This window comes from Moschus berezovskii, chromosome 8 (genome assembly GCF_049115385.1).
Source record: "Moschus berezovskii isolate FMDL1 chromosome 8, NW_MosBer_1.0, whole genome shotgun sequence".
Taxonomy (NCBI): Eukaryota; Metazoa; Chordata; class Mammalia; order Artiodactyla; family Moschidae; genus Moschus; species Moschus berezovskii.
The window spans coordinates 79,580,742-79,597,566 of record NC_142467.1 but is presented as its reverse complement, the minus strand read 5'-3'; the positions used below and the strand labels follow the sequence as shown (position 1 = coordinate 79,597,566).

Genomic DNA, 16,825 nt, shown 5'->3' with positions numbered 1-16,825 from the left:
AAAAAGCAGAGACATTACTTTGCCAACCAAGGTCCATCTAGTCAAGGCTATCGTTTTTCCCGTGGTCACGTATGGATGTGAGAGTTGGACTGTGAAGAAAGCTGATCGCTGAAGAATTGATGCTTTTGAACTGTGGTGCTGGAGAAGACTCTTGAGAGTCCCTTGGACTGCAAGGAGATCCAACCAGTCCATTCTAAAGATCAATCCTGGGTGTTCATTGGAAGGACTGATGCTGAGGCTGAAACTGCAATACTTTGGCCACCTCATGCGATGAGTTGACTCACTGGAAAAGACTCTGATGCTGGGAAGGATTGGGGGCGGGAGGAGAAGGGGACGACAGAGAAGGAGATGGCTGGATGGCATCACCGACTCTGTGGACATGAGTTTGAGTGAACTCCGGGAGTTGGTGATGGACAGGGAGGCCTGGCGTGCTGTGATTCATGGAGTCGCGGAGAGTCGGACACGACTGAGCGACTGAACTGAACTGAACTGAACTGAATGAGGGCCTATGAGATTCTCAGTAACTGACAATAATTTTGAGACTCCCTTAATTTCTCCAAAATTATAAATTTTTAAAAAAGACCCTTTGCAAAATAAAGTCAATGAATTTAATTATAGACTTATAAAATGTACCATTATGGTAAATTCAGTTATCTTAACTTAGTATATAGGTGAAATTTACTACATTTGAAAACAATTTTCTCCTTTGGCAAAAATTCATATGTATTTCTGATTATGTAGTTTATATGATTATGAAACCATTATAGTCAACTGTCAACCAAAACAGTTAATGGTTGCCAAATAATTTCTAAAAGAATTCTAAATATCCAAACTTTAATGGCAAATTCTATCTAATGTAGGATGTGGGAATATTTTAAAGTGTGTAATGTTATGCAGGAAAGATCTCTGATGGTAAGGGTGTCTTCGGTCTGTGAGAGTATCCAAGGGCCATGCTCACCACTCCTTATTGTCTTTCTCACAGACAAACACCAAACTTCTTTTACATTATTAGCCTGTACTCTGATTACAACTGAGTTTGTGACTCCCTATCTAGTTACCCATTGACAAGTTTAGAAATAAGAGAAGGAAATTGCCTTCACTTTGTGTTGAGGCTTCAGTGAGTACACTTGAATCACTTCTATGCCCTGATATTGACCCTCCAACACATGTCACATCAAATCTCATTTATGCCTTGCTGCTGCTGCTGCTGCTAAGTCACTTCAGTCGTGTCCGACTCTGTGTGACCCCATAGACAGCAGCCCATCAGGCTCCCCCGTCCCTGGGATTCTCCAGGCAAGAACACTGGAGTGGGTTGCCATTTCCTTCTCCAATGTGTGAAAGTGAAAAGGGAAAGTGAAGTCACTCAGTCATGTCTGACTCGTAGCGACCGCATGGACTGCAGCCTACCAGGCTCCTCCGTCCATGGGATTTTCTAGGCAAGAGTACTGGAGTGGCTTGCCATTGCCTTCTCCCATTTATGCCTTACTTTCTACTAATAATGAAATATAACATCCTTATTGAAAAAAAAAAATTGAAGACAAATGAAGAATACTGAAGAAAAACATACTTAAGAAGCTAAGGGTTCTGGGTTCAGTTCTGCGTTTAATGGAGAATTTGGCCCAAATAATCTCTGAATTCTAAAACGTTTATTTCTGTGCCTTCTAGAGTTACAGTAATACTGAGTCTTGCTTAAAAACTGAGGGTGAGCAGAAATCCTCACCTTTAAGACTTCCTTTAGCCCCAACTTTTTCAGGATAGATCACTTGGAATTTGGAGGTATATAGGCTTGTAAGGATTAAATTGAGATATGTGTCCAATTAAGAGATATTCCAGTGTGCCATCTCCTCTACAATTCATAGTTGTAGTTTGCTTATTTTATAAACTTTATTCTTCCTGAAAATTCTGAAATTCTAGAGTCCATTTGGGGCAAATGCCTGAAAGAATAAAGCTGTACAAGGAAATACAATTTGTAAATCTTCCTTCCAAAATATAGGTTGGAAAAATTCCACTATAACAAGAGCAAGAATATCCTTGTTTCAAGACAGCTGTGATATTACTTGTTATTTGTTTCTAGAGGGACAAACATTTTATAAATTCAAAACCGTTATGTATATCAACTTGTAACAAACCACTTAAATCAGAAAATAAACCATCACTAAATCCAGTGCTGTTTAAATTAAGCCATTGTCCTGTTTTTGAGATATGAAACTAAGATCACATGGTTTTATTTGGATTTTGTGGATTAATAAAAATTGTTTATTTTCAGTATACATTTCTACAAGTAGAGATTATCACACACAAGATTAGATGTAATTATAAAGAGTTTTTGAAGGGAATGCTAAAGACTGAAAATTAATACTTCGAACAGACAATGATAAAAATTCTCCCCTGAAAAAAATCTCACTGCAAGTGTTGGCATTTTCTGCAGATGACTAGTCAAAAATGGCCTGAAAATACTATTATAACTAAATGCTAACTTAAACTGAATGTGTTTGTTAATGTCCATGTACCTTCTTTAATTCTTTTTTCTATTTTCCCAAACTCTTAAAAATCTGAAGCTATGCATGTACATTTAGTTTAATTCTCGCCTCCTTCTGAAATAGATATGTTTAATACAACCCATAATAATCTGTCTCCTAGTGTTTACAGTACTTGAAAATGGCTCCTTGTACCGCATAATATCATGAGTGTCTGCTTTACCCTATCCATTTTATTTCCTCAATAATAATAACGGCATTTTTAGCTTTTCCTATCTGAGGTTTATTAGAACACTGGCATAGTCAAGTAAGGAAGTTTTAAGGACATTTCATTTCAAGTATCCTAAGGAAATCATTTCCTGACAATTAAAATCCAACCAGGAGCTCATAAGTGCTGTTGTAAAAGAAAATGACCCTTTTGACAGAAGAAAAAAATGGGTGTTTTCAACCATTCTGTTGAAAAGTTGAAATAAATGATAGACATGAGTAGAACACTGGCTGGAATTTTATAGCTTTTGATACACTCATTATCTAAAAAAACAAAAACAATTCTTTTGTCTTTCAAACATCCTAAGATTAAAAGCAAGAATTGTACAACATTGTCAACATTGGCCATGTTTCTTACAGTAAATGCCTCACTGGGAAAGGTGAAGGATTAATCCTGGTAGTTACTAAATTTAAGAAGAGATTTTGCTGAGGATAAGAGGTGTCTTTACTGCCATCAGAAGTGAAGTGAAGTCGCTCAGTCATGTCCGACTCTTTACGACCCCATGGACTGTAGCCTACCAGGCTCCGCCGTCCATGGGATTTTCCAGGCAAGAGTACTGGAGTGGGTTGCCATTTCCTTCTCCAGGGGATCTTCCCAACCCAGGGATCGAACCCGGGTCTCCTGCATTGCAGACAGACGCTTTACCATCTGAGCCACCAAATGCCCCCCAATTAGATGGTTGTCATTTGATAATTTTTTTAAAAAATCAAGACTAAAATCATTAAAGTGAAAAAATGTTAAATGTTTTCATAGATGTTGATTCTGTGAAGACAAACATACACTTCCTTCTGTTCTTAGAAGGCAAAAACTGATCAGTAACCAATAGGTAACTTCAATCTCCCTGGGCCATTGGTTTATAGCCTATAATAAGAATCTGAGCCTGGTGATGCCACAATTATGTCTAATTCTGATATGCAACAGAATTGCCCCTGACAACTTTTCATACTTTGTTTCTCTCAAGATTTTGAGAGAAAAAATAAAAAAACTCCACTTATTAATAACTGAAGTTATTTTCTTTAACTTTCCTTTACTTATTTCCCTTATCAAAAATGGTACAGTAACTCATAAGTACTACAAAGAAACAATTTTCATTTGATGGAAAAATGGAAATTTCCTGCAGCTGTTTCACAAATATCCTAAGAGAATCATTTGCAGCCTAGAAGGAGCCTTTATTAGAAATAAGGAACATAGCAGGCAAGCAGATTAAATGGCTCTTGCCCTAAAACTGCATCTGCTTTTAAGTCAATAAAATATTCAGATTGTTTAAAACAATAGAACATGTGGCATACAATAGTTTCAAGTGAATACAACTTTGCTAAGATAATCCTTTCCTTAAAGTTGCTGGAGAGTTTTAGGAAAATAAGAACTCACTCTTTGAAACTTCTTAGACAGCCAGTGTTGTCCTCTTGCCTGGGATTTTGACGAAGTTGCAGTACACTGGAAGGTTCATAGGTCTTGAAACAGATCAGAATTATGGTGAAGTCACAACTCTGTCTCAGGTAAAAAATCTGCCTGCCAATGCAGGAGCCACAGGAGACGTGGGTTCGATCCCTGGGTCGGTAAGGTCCCCTGGAGGAGGAAATGCAACCCATTCCTATAGTCTTGCCTGGGAAATCCCATGGACAGAGGAGTCTGGCAGGCTACAGTCCATGGGATTGCAAAAAGTTGTATATCACTGAACACACACACACAAGCACAACTCTGTAACTTAATAGCTGGGAAACCTCGGGTAAGTAAATTTTACCCCTCCAATCTCAGAGTCTCAGTAACAAGGGAATGACCATCTCTCCTAAAGGAGATCAAGACAGTTTTCACATTCTGCTCAGCTTGGCTCAACGGTAGGCAGGGCTCCAGGCTTCCCTGTCCTTCCCTATTTCCTAGAGTTTGCTCAAACTCCTGTCTATTGAGTGGGTGATGCTATCCAACCATTTCATCCTCTGTCACGTAATTTTTAAATTACTTTGAATCACTGTTTTCCTTTTAATTAAAAAAAGGGTCATACATAGGGTTATAGAAAACAATTTAAGAACCAACCAGATTTACTGATGTTTTTGCCATAGATGATTGATTTCCATCTGTCTCTCTCTTATGAAATAAAATGTTACAGAAATAAAATGCCCAAATAACTAATAATGGTTGTTCAGTAAATATTACTTTTTTCTCTATCTCCTTCTCTTTCCAAGCACACAATTTTTCTCATAACAGAGATCCCTGAAAATCCCAAATGTCTTTTTTTCCCCAAAAGATCAGGTATAGGGGTATGATATGGCTGTTAAACAACTTTTGTTTTTTATGTAAGAACAGATTCAAGGAATCAAACAGCAAGTTATATTTCTGGCATCTGCTGAGCTGGTCTGCATATTAGTGCCTGTTACAGTGACAGGACTTTTAAATGACAGCTGCCTCTTGGCCAGAGGATCCAGAAGATCTCCAGCCCAAATACAGTGCCACCCACACCAAATTCCAAACAGAGAGGGCAAATACTTTGTTCCCTAAGCCAAACTGCAAGTTTTATCTTTAGAAATGGATACAATCATGGCACAGGAATATCAGAGAGCCGTCTCATAAAGAGGCATGGGGATGGCATGGACAGTAGTATTAAATGTAAAATCTCAAAGACTGGGAGCCTGAATGTGAACTGAGTTAACCCAAAGAAATCCCCCTTTCCAAGAGGCTCTCTGAGTGAAAAATAAAGCACAAATCACTATCAGTTTGATTTTCATGAGTATGAAAATGGCTTTTTATTCTCTAGTAAGATCACTCCAAAGACTGTTTGGAGTCATTTTTACATCCATTTTAATTAGATTCCATTTCTCTGAACATTGCTACATGACTCTTAAAGGGGAATGAAACAAAAATGTGAATTTTTTAATAAAAGTGCTTTTTCAAAGGTGAGTTTCCTGTTATGGAATAAGTAATCAGTGACGTACCAAGATCTCTGTTGAAATATTCGATAATTTTTTTGAAATGCTTTACAAGTTTTTTTGATCCATATCATCTTATGACAGGCTCCAGTTCAACTTATTAACTGGCAGTATTTATTTCTAAGAATAATTACAACCAGATCAGAAGAGAGCACTGTAAATTATTTATAAGTATTAATATTAATAGTTAATATATAATTTGAATATTTTTAATGATTATATGTCCTTATTGTTAGCTTACGCTCTGAATGTCAACAATAACTTTTATTTCCTTAGCCAAAGAGCATAAAAACAAAGAAATAAAGAAAATTTAAAGTTTGTTAAATTTAGTGAAGGATATAAGCTGATCATGAAAATAAACATAATTAATAGAAAATTAATCTTGAAGTAGTTATGCAGAATATTATTTTTCTAAATTCTGAAAATTGACTTATACTTCCTTTGCATAAAAATGAAAGACATATACAGACACTTAAAGCTTGTTTAAAGCAAATGTGGAAAATACCACAATATATTTGAGCTTGTTATAATTAATTAACATGACTTGTAGAAAGAAGAATTTCAGGGAGGCCATGAAGACTGTAAGATTTCTAGCAATGTCAGTATATTATATTTGATGCTTTACCATAAATACACCATCAGAAAATATGAATAACAAATGACAATGAATTATTGTCATAAAACTAGGATAATATTCTAGGGGGGTTCAGGAGGGGGAACTTATGTAAACCCGGGGCAAATTCATATCAATGTATGGCAAAACCAACCAATATAATATTGTAAAATAATTTGCCTCCAATAAAAAATAAATTAATTACAAAAAAAAAAAACTAGGATAATATTCTATATTCATATTTAGCTAAGAATTACTGATTCCTTGTATATTACAGATACTTAAGCAATATTCTTAAAATGTTTGCAATTCTACTTTTGGTTTCTCTCACAATTTAATATCAAGTTTTACTTTTTACTTTTTAAAACAATGATGCAGTAAATCACAGAAACTTTGAGTGGTAACGTAATACACAGAAGACATACATTCCCCACTTTCTATTGACCTTAAGTACATCTCTAGCTCAGGGATTATCTTTTTAATGCTGCATTAACCAAAACAAGATTTTAGTGCTCCACATAAGCCCTTTAAAATATAGATTTTTAAGTACATTCTTCTCTTGCTTATATGGGAAAAGGAAAATATAAATAGACTCCTTATTGATTTCATGCTGCTGTAATTGGGATAAAATAATATCAGATGTATCATTCTCTGTATATTATTACTTAGTGGCTCTTAAAATGCTGATATCCTAGAATCATATGGGTAATTTAAAATAGTCTAATATTGAGCTGACTATGAGAAATTCTGATTGAACTGGTTCAGGATAGAACACGTTGTAAATCTTCCCAGGTGATTCTGATATTTGGCCAGCACTGAGATCCACACTGGCATAGCACAAAAGCAAAGGAACAGACTCACAGGACATCTGAAATATTCCTCAGCACAGTGGTGCTCTACTTTCTACACCATCCAGCTCTAAGAAATTTTAGAACATATATTCTGGGATTTCTTCATCTCTCCATCTGGAAAACATCAGTTTTTTCTTTGGTACAATTAGCACTCCTCTTTTGTAAGAACCCTGCATTTATTCTGATTTGTAACAACATCCCCAGATCAGCAAAGGAGATTAAAAAGACTCTCAAGCCAATGGAGTCAGTTTCCCACACTTGTGAAAATCCTCTTTCCACAGCACTGCCTGCTCGGAAGCTATAGGCATCTTTTATCCTCTCTACTGGTGTTTGTTTCCTCTCCCCATTTTTTTTTATTTTAAAGAAGCTATTTTCCTAGGAAGTTCAGAAAGGAGTATAAGAAACTGTGTTATTGTATTAGCTTCTGTGTTTGAATTCTGACACTGAAAAAAAACAACAACAACAACTTCCACAGTTCTGTTCGCTTATATAGCCCAGATGCATTGTTAGTACTTAAATATAGAAAAGAAGTTAAGATACCTAAAGGTAATACATACTACCAGTTTCAATTCCACTCCTCTGTTGTTTAAAAGACTAGTGTGTATCAGCTGCTGTTTATATCAGTCCATAGGTTATAAGAAATCCAGTATAGCTGCCCTCATTTCATGGATTAGGAAATTTATGAGGTCTAACCTTTATAACCTAAGCTAAGTAAATGTCACACATTTTAACCATCAGCAAGAAAGCTCTCACATACACTGAACCAAAGATACAAAAATAGTCTTTTCAAATTTCATTCCAATCTCCTCAAGCATAGCAAGGCACAATACATTAAATAAGAGCCATGGCAAAAGCTATAGGAAATGGTAATCAATAAAACACTTCACAGCAGACTGTTATTGAGAGGACTGCTCATCTTTATCAACGTGATTTTATCAAGCAAAACAGAACGTTCTGGACTCAGTTTACAGAATAAGTGCTCTAACAGAAAACATGGGGGTTCAGTTTTCTAGGCTTAGAAAATAAATTTGATGTAAGTGCTGAACTGAACCATGGAAAAATAATTAGAATTTCCTCACTGAGAAGAAAATTTGTACTAGTATATTTACTCCAGTAAGTAGAGCCAGGTTTAGGGTGGCTTAAGGAGAATGCCATCTATAACATACAAATTGCAAATAGTATTTACCTCTTTTTTCTTTGAGTCTGGCAGTGCAGTCCTTACTACCGAGGGTACTCAGATGCCCCCGACTATACCAGTGTAGCAATCTGGTAGAGCTTAGTAAGATGGATCCTGAATGTATGCTGTTAAAGACTTGAGCATCAGTTCAGTTCAGTTCAGTTCAGTCGCTCAGTCGTGTCCGACTCTCCACGACCCCATGAATCACTAAACCTAACTAAAAGCCTCATTCTCATGAGAACATTTACAAGACACACCTGATTTTCACAAAGTCCTCTTTATACAATACACCTGAGTCACAAATTTCTCATATCAGCCATCTACATTCCTGGGAAGGAAAACGTCTTTCTTCCACATTGCTGTCAAAGTAGAGTGTATCTTCAAATTCAAAAAGGTATGTCAAATAAAATAGCCACATGCTACATAAACTTAGTCTAAACAGTAAAAACTACAACTCAACCTTCACATATTAAGCCTTTATTTTATTCCATTGTATTCAGCTTACTTTTTAGATATGAGATTTTGATTGCTTACCTTTTTTCAATTTTTTTTACTTACCTTCCTTCTCTTTGTCTAGCACTTTCTGCATATGTGATAAACCTTACATTACTAGCTCGCATGTTCTTGCTTATTTTTCTCTGCCAAGATCCCATTTCTCATGCATCAATATGCAGCAATTTGTCTTCTACTGGGAACTGCTTAAGTTCCCAAGAATACATTTCATATCAAGTGAGGAAACTTCCACTTCTCTACATGAATTTGAATGAGTTGACTTGTCCTACTTGTCTGTTTTATAGCCTATTAAGTGAAGAGACTGGATTTAATCATTGTAAGTTTCTTTTACTCTATCCTTTTTTTTTTTTAGTGAAAGTAGATAATAAATAGTTGCCTTTCCATAATATTGTTAATTTAAGAGATAATATGCATTGAAATTCATATTTGTTTAATTAATAGTTGGGTATTTTTTCCAAAGGCATTTTTAAGTTTTATACTTTAGAATTTTTACCTGTGTTGTACCCATTTCACTACTGTGGGTTTTTAATATTTTACTTGTAATGAAAAGATTGAGATAAATAGTGGAAATCGACTGAGCAAGATTTACAAAAGTTCCTGTCTTGAAACAGAGAGGATAAATTATTTCAGGCTGGGGTCAGGAGAAGGTACAGTAATAGGAACTGAGTAAAGCCTGCCAGGAGGTTGGCCATTTTGACTACTTGGCAGGAGCAGTCTTACTGGTGTTGAGCTCCCTTAGATTAGGTGACTTGGAAAGGCTTTTGCTGCCTAGATTCGCTCCCTAGATTAGCAGTCTCTGAAAGGTTTTTGCTAGACCTGAACTGCCAAACCCGCACTTAAGAATTGTAAACAGCAGATTATCCTGAGTCTTGAAATTTTCTGGATTGAGATGAAATAGTGAAAGGAAAATTTCTCTGTTGGTATCTGCAGAATAGTCTGAGAGCTGAGGTAAGAGTATGAGTGACAAACAGGAGGCAATGTAATGTCAGAACATAGGGGATAAAAGCCTCTCTGAGCAGAGTGTGATTGAGTATGGCATTACCACACACACACACACACACAAACTGGCAAAAAATTCAAATCACTTGGGTAAAAGAAAAGGAGCAAAGGAGAAGTAGGATCCAAATCCAGCTTAAATCCAGCTGAAAATTGGAACTTTGATAATCAGATCTACTGAGAAATCAAAAAGAAGAGCTGGGCTTCCTTGGTGGCTCAGACGGTAAAGAAACTGCATGCAGTGCAGGAGACCGGAGTTCAATCCCTGGGTCAGGAAGATGCCCTGGAGAAGAGAATGGCTACCCACTCCAGTATTCTGCCTGGGGAATCCCATGGCCAGAGGAGCCTGGTGCACTATAGCCCATGGGGTTGTAAAGAGTCACACAACGACTGAGCAACTTTCATGGAAGAGCTATTTTAATACTAATTTTCTGTAATACTGATAATAAATCCACTCAGGAAAAAATAAATCTATCAAAAAAAAGAATGTCAGTACTATATTTAAAATATTAAGCAGAATGTAGTCATTATTTGACACAACTATAAAGTTTTGGAAAACAAAGGTGAAAGAAATCCAAATATTCCATTTTTGTCCTTAAGAATGGCTTGAATTGTTAGAAAATAATTGTTTTGTATGCAATTTTGGACTGCTATTAGCAATATTTACTTATACTTGAGTCATAAATCACTGTGATCAAATAACTTTTGGTTCTTAGTCTTTTGGGGAGGTACTACACCATTTCAGTGTAGTCAAGAATATCACACTCTGTTTAAAGCAAAATAAGAGTTAATACTTTGTCGAATTTTACTAATATCACTGACAATGTTTTTAACCACAAACACAGACATTCCTTTTTTTAAAGAAAAGCTTAATGATTTAATCTCTTATTTGACCAAACATTTTTAGGAGTTATAAAGGCCTATGGTATTAGACTTTAATTAATTTTATCAATTATATTATAAATGAATTTACTCATGTACTATTAAATATTATCATAAATAATTAAAATTAAGCTATACTCATCAAAACAGTTTAATAAACTGGGCTCAATTGTAGTCACTTTGAATTTCTAGCATGTTCATTTTCTAATTCACAAAATCTAATAAGTCAAGAATGAGAGTTCTACATTTGAACTAAGAGGGTTCTAAGAAAATTATTAGGCTTACTTGAAAATAGTAACTTAAAAAACTATGTAAAATAATTATTTATAAATGAAATGAATAAAATATCATTAGCATCAAACTAGGCAAAGACAAATCAATCCATGATTAATAAGGAACATGGTAATTTGGTAAGAAGTATAAACTGAGCTACATTTGTGTGAGGTTTTACTATTAGCAAAATACTTTCACATTCATTACATCATTAGGGCCTTATAACAACATGTTGAAGGGTATCCTTTAGAGGAGAAATACAAGGGCTTCCCAGTTGGCTCACTATTAAGGAATCTGTCTGCCAATGCAGGAGTTGCAGGAGAAAAAGATTCAATCCCTGTGTTGGCAAGATCCCCTGGAGTAGGAAATGGCAACCCACTCCAGTGTTCTTGCCTGGAGAGGAACCTGGAGTACTATATATAATACATGGGGTCACAAAGAGTCGGACACAACTGAGCATACACACACAGAGGAAAAATGTCTTAAGAAATTGGGTGCTAGTGGAGGATGGTTAGTCTATCGGTATTACTTTGGTAGAAATAATAAGTGTGATACCAGGCAATTTGGGGAACAAGTACCTCATGAAGGTATAAACAAAATAAGGCACAGGAAATGCACATCAGGAGAGAGACATGAGCTGGAAAATAGTGGGAATTTGAGCAAATAAAGCAGAAGAATGACGGAACTTTGTATGTAACTCATTCTGTGTCAGCAAAGCTTTCATCCTATGCAAATAATATAATGGGATTTAAACTAAGACATAATGTAAACAGTAATTAGCTATGCTACCATACATAATTTACTTAGCACCAACCTAGAGGAAGAGTTTGGGACGTGTTTCTGATGTATGCAAAAAATAAGGTGGAATGATTGGGTGATTTTTGTCTGTTCAATTGTGCTAAAGTTACAGACTTCTTGAATCCTAAGATTGCCTATCTGTGTTGCCTCCCCCATTTTGCCTTTCAGCACTGCTGCCTAAGAAGAGTGGAAGATTATGGTTCTGATGCCATAGACATTCACTTGGGGTCTGAGAAATTGCAGCATCCTTCTGCTGATCTTAATCTTCTTGCCTCTTACTTTGTAAAGGAGGACTGGGTGAGCCCATAGTATGCACAAGGAAGAGGATAAGTTCTTGAGGGTGACTCAAGAACTCTGTGTTGTGCTTAGTTGCTCAGTCATGTCTGACTCTGTGCGATGCTATGGACTGTAGCCCACCAGGCTCCTGTGTCCATGGAATTCTCCAGGTAAGAATACTAGAGTAGGTTGCCTTAATAACACTGTTAATCTTCATTTGAAAGCAAACTTCAGACCTAGTTAAGCAATTTGACCAAGAACACATGGGAAATGGGAAAATTGAACCTCAAATCCAGATCTTCTGGTTTCAAATTTACACTTTTGTCCTATAAATTAACATTATAAACATGACATGTTACATTATTTATGACAAATTTCTGTAGTATAATTTCATATTTTTTTACTAGTTGGGGTAAATAAGTTGTCAAAGGTGGATCTATCGTTATGAGGATAGCTATTCATATAGTATCCTAATTTACTGAAAAATTCTTCATTCAAAAGTGGCACTTCTCAGATGCTTAAATAAAACATGTATGTCGGTGAATAATCTCAGAATTCAATTATGGTAGCTAAGGTTGAGATAAAATCTACCTGTCATCTTCATAAAGGCTATCAATTCCCTCCACTAAATTTTTAGCAAGACTATTGTTAGATTCACATCTTTTCTCTTTGTTTAAACTGACATGGCATTGCAACTTATGGTGAGATTAAACAAATGTCAAGGAACAAGAAAAGGAGGTCTGTAATATATTCACATTATACACATGGCAAAAAATTACTCCTTTGGAAACCATGGTTGGCATGACTGGTACTCACCCATATGTGGATGTCCTTTCCTTTCTTGAGGAATGGGCATGACAGAAAGGGCTACATGGCTAGCTTTGGCCAATGACACAGACAAGGACTGAGGAAAAAGTACAGCTAAGATTCTCCAGTCTCCTCTCCTTCCATTGTGGGATTTTGGAAGAGGATGCGTGGCCAGGTGGTGGAGACACATTGAAGCCAGTCTGGATCACTGATTGACCACTTGAGGTCCACCTGCCCTGGAGAGTCTGAGGAACTCAGGGTAAACTTGGAGTAAACAAGAAACAACTCAATGCTTCTGTGATACTAGTTGTTTGCTACCACAGCATGCACTAGTCTATCTTGGCTTATGTTTCTACTTTATATCTGCCAGCATCTTTCAAGTCAGTTTCACTTAAATGTCTGTGAGCTTTATAGATGACCTGTACACAATGCTGGGGCCCTGCTTTGAGCAGTCCTGAGAAGGGGTGAACAACGTGGACTGTGGAGGCTGCCTGCCTGCCTTACAATCCTGCTGTGACCACTGCCTGGCTCTATGACCTGGAACAGCAGTGACACAGCTTCCTCATTTGTACAATATAGTTGATAATACAGTGTCTAAGACACTGCATTTTTAGGAGGGAAAAATAACACAAAAACACACAGAAGAATGACACAAGCCAAGCCATTGATAAGGGCTAGATATCATGTATTGTCAACATCAACTCTCACCTACCCAAGGGCACACAATGTTTTATTTTGCTGACCCCAAATTCCCTTTGGTGGTTAGGATAATTGACAACTACATCATCAAATAGTTGAAAAAAACCTATCTACAGTTTAATAACAAAAGGATGGAAATGCTTTTATTAGAGCTCTAATGCATTGGCTCTTTAGATCGATCCACAGAGTGGATCTATTAGCTGTCAGGGTCAATGTTAAACAGATGAAACTCCTAAATGAAATACCAGTAATGGAAGTGACACAGGTAGTGTCAAATGGTATTAATACTATGAAATCAGAACTTGTTAGGGGAAAAATAATCCAGAATAATAGACAGCCTTTGAACTTAAGATAAAAAACCAGAAAGGTAAAGCCTCTGGTGTAACACATGAGAAAATGAAGCTTGAATTATTCAACAGCTCATTCATTTCTGATGGTAGGGAAATTGCCTGAAATCCCTTTCACATTCTGCAAAGATCAAACATATTAGGAATGTCAAAATAATATTAGACATCCCCTTTCAAGAGTCAAAATAACTCCTCAGAACAAAGGAAAAAATGGCAAAGTTCAGGGCTCTAAAGAACACAAATGCTGATATTGTGGGGGAAAAAACATGGAAGTCCTGCTGGTACTATTAATAAAATGCTAGCCAGTCATTTACTATGGAGAAGGAAATGACAACCCACTCCAGTATTCTTGCCTGGAGAATCCCAGGGACAGAGGAGCCTGTTGGGCTGCCATCTATGGGGTCGCACAGAGTCGGACACGACTGACGCGACTTAGCAGTAGCAGTCATTTACTAAGGGGTCAGTTTTGGCAAAGCACTGAAACTGAGGTCCTGGATTTCTTCACTTTTAAATCAGGATAATCATTTCTATTTTATAGATTCATATGAGAGTTAGAAAAAACTAATGTATGTAAAGTTTCAGAAAACATTAAAAATATTAGTTTACCCATCTTTGATCAGTCTGGAAGTCATAAGTCACAAGCAAAGTTTCCTACGTATTTTGCTTGGTCTTTACATAGTTTTATATCCCAGGTTGTTCTATGTTTTAAAGAGAATGTTGTTTGCAGAGCTTCTTTATGTTCCACTCTAGGTTTATCCAAAAAGACCAGAACTTCATAAGGGATGCTCCACTAAAATGCAGCTAATGCAGTTTTATGGGCTACCCTGGTGGCTCACTGGTAAAGAATCCGCCTGCCAATGCAGGAGATGTAAGCTTGATCCCTGGGTCAGGAAGATCTTCTGGAGAAGGAAATGGCAACCCACTCCAGTATTCTTGCCTGGGAAATTCTGTGGATAGAGGAGCATGGTCAGCCACAGTCCATGGGGCCACAAAAGAGTCGGACATGACTTAGCGACTAAACAACAATGCAGTTTTATGTTCAACACTGCTGCTTACCCAAATGGTAGTATCACATCTATCATTATTTCAGAATCAGACAACTTACACAATTCTAAAATTGTGAAAGGTTTAGTCTAAAAATTTGAATACAGTGTCACAGTTCCATATTGACTCAGAAAATGTCTGTGATTTTGCAACAGTGTCTAGTAAACATCAGATTCTGTGTACTTTACTTAGTCATGTGACATGGAATTTTATCGCTCATAAAGCATTTCCTCACTTGGAAAACATCACTAGGTACCAATGCACAACAATGCAATCTTTTGCTACAAATTTGAGTGTACATTACAGCATGTGAAACTGGGGAAAGACCAGAGAAACTGGGGAAAGAAACCCGAACCAGGACAAATACAAGACATTGCATTATTGCCTATATTCCATGGGAAAAAATTCAGTCAAGGCAGTGATTCATGACTTGATTACATCATTCCCAGAGCAATTACATGTGGAACTACTCAGCCTTTTCTTCACGGAGCATCCAAGAGCTATAATTAGAACATGCAGATAAAACGTCCTGCAGAGTTTCAGAGACTGTGTAGCTGCTGTTCTTGATGTTAAAAGCACTACTGATCTGTCTAAAGAAAGCCATATAATATACAGTGCCTTATTCTTTTATTCATTAAGCAGTTAGATGCAGGCATAATTCAAACATAAGATTTTTCAGGTTAATTAAATCACTTCAGTTAATAGCAGACATTTTTTCATAGACTATTATTAAACTAATAAGAGGAGGTATGAATATAATCAGACTGAAGAGTGGGGAATTTCTGTTCTTCCATGCCCTGTATTTTTTAGCAGATATTTTATATTTAGCTTAATTATGGCCTAAAAAAACCAGTTTTATTTCCTTTTATAACTCCTATAACTACTGAGAGATGGAAGAGAACTTTGGTTAACCTTTTCCTTTTCACCATTTAGCAGTGGAGATACAATAACCTCTCATCACAAAAATGGGACCATCTGTGTTTAAACTAACAAGACAAAATTTTCCCTTGTTGTTGTTCAGTTGCTAAGCTGTGTGTGCATGGACTACAGCATGCCAGGCTTCCCTGTCTTTCACCATGTCCCAGAGTTTGCTCAAATTCATGTCCAATGAGTCAGTGAAGCTATCTAACCATCTCATCACCTCATCCTCTGCCTATTTTTCTTATTCCAATTTAATTAATGGATATAGTTTTTTGAGCCATATGTTCTACCTTTCACTATAAAGAAATGCAGTCATAAGCAGTACTACCACTTCACATTTTGTAAAAACATTATCTTCCAAAGGAGTATGGAGGTCAGCTTTCTGGTATACTACTCCATGTGTGAATAAAAGAGTTAAAATCATGATGTGAAAAAAAAACATGCCCTTAAAGATTTGGAAAAAAAAATCCTGCTTTGGTATACTCAGGAAGAAAAAATATAGACCATGTTTTATGATGATTTAATAAATGATGTGCAGAACTTGCATTTCAGAATCTAAATTTCAAAAGCAAGAGTTGGCTGATTACAAAAACTGCACTGCCACTTATGACACTTTAATTGCAAGTTTCCAGGCAAATATTATGACACTCTATGTTAATTACTTTCCATGTTTTACAAGTTTATATATATTTAGAGGCATGACTAAGTTCCAGTGAATGCTACAAAATTATTGGGCAAAAAAAACCCTATTGGCCCAATATGTTCTATACATTAGTGAAAAAAAAAAAATAAAATGGAACATATGGAACAAAAAACTAAAAAGAATGTCCAACACTTGCTATAATCTACCATTTAATGGTGACTAAGTGATAGACTATAATAGAAGAAGGTCAACAATGGTAACTGTCTTAACACTGGGGCTGAACTCAGCTTTACAGGCCAACAATAACTTATAAATG

General features: G+C 36.3%; 1 protein-coding gene across 1 annotated transcript in view; it reads right to left on the bottom strand.

Moving 5' to 3' along the window:
* The window catches only part of PRR16 (proline rich 16), a 302,248-nt gene that overhangs the window by 97,839 nt on the left and 187,584 nt on the right, over positions 1-16,825 (bottom strand). The gene's annotated exons all lie outside the window — the stretch shown is intronic.